The following is a 467-nucleotide window of genomic DNA, read 5'->3' as shown; positions in this document are numbered from 1 at the left end:
AAGCAGTACTGAGAGTAGTAGGCATTATAGCAGTCGGGCAAGAGAGGAACACCGGGAATCAGCAAAGTTTCTTTTCTTGTGGTGTATATTAAGGACATCGGGGATGAAGGCAATGAAGAATTGTTGCAAGTAAATGGAGCTTGACTTATCATTCCTTCTGTTTCTGTGAGTTTGAATACGTATGTGTGTGTGTGTGCGCGAAATTACGCATATGTGTGTTTGGCGGATGAATATGGATATGTAATTTTTTTTTCTATTATTCATCCTCCCGACCTCCCCGACTTCCAAGGCGACAGAACCGCCGGCCACTTAAGAGCAAGTGCAAATCCTTGAGGCTCGCGTGTTGATAACTGTGTGTACATTAGTCAAGAGGTCCTACGCTCTCTCGCCTGCGTCTAGTCGGGGTTGAGACGGGAATTACTCGACGAAAATTAAATCAGAACGAAAGAGTATTCTTGCAACGCTTT

General features: G+C 44.3%; 1 protein-coding gene across 1 annotated transcript in view; it reads right to left on the bottom strand.

Moving 5' to 3' along the window:
* Positions 1-467, bottom strand: part of LOC119590809 (probable G-protein coupled receptor Mth-like 3) — a gene marked incomplete in the record, with an annotated part of 21040 nt that overhangs the window by 9520 nt on the left and 11053 nt on the right.

This window comes from Penaeus monodon, chromosome 27, assembly GCF_015228065.2.
Source record: "Penaeus monodon isolate SGIC_2016 chromosome 27, NSTDA_Pmon_1, whole genome shotgun sequence".
Classification (NCBI taxonomy): domain Eukaryota; kingdom Metazoa; phylum Arthropoda; class Malacostraca; order Decapoda; family Penaeidae; genus Penaeus; species Penaeus monodon.
This window is presented reverse-complemented; position numbering and strand designations above follow the sequence as displayed.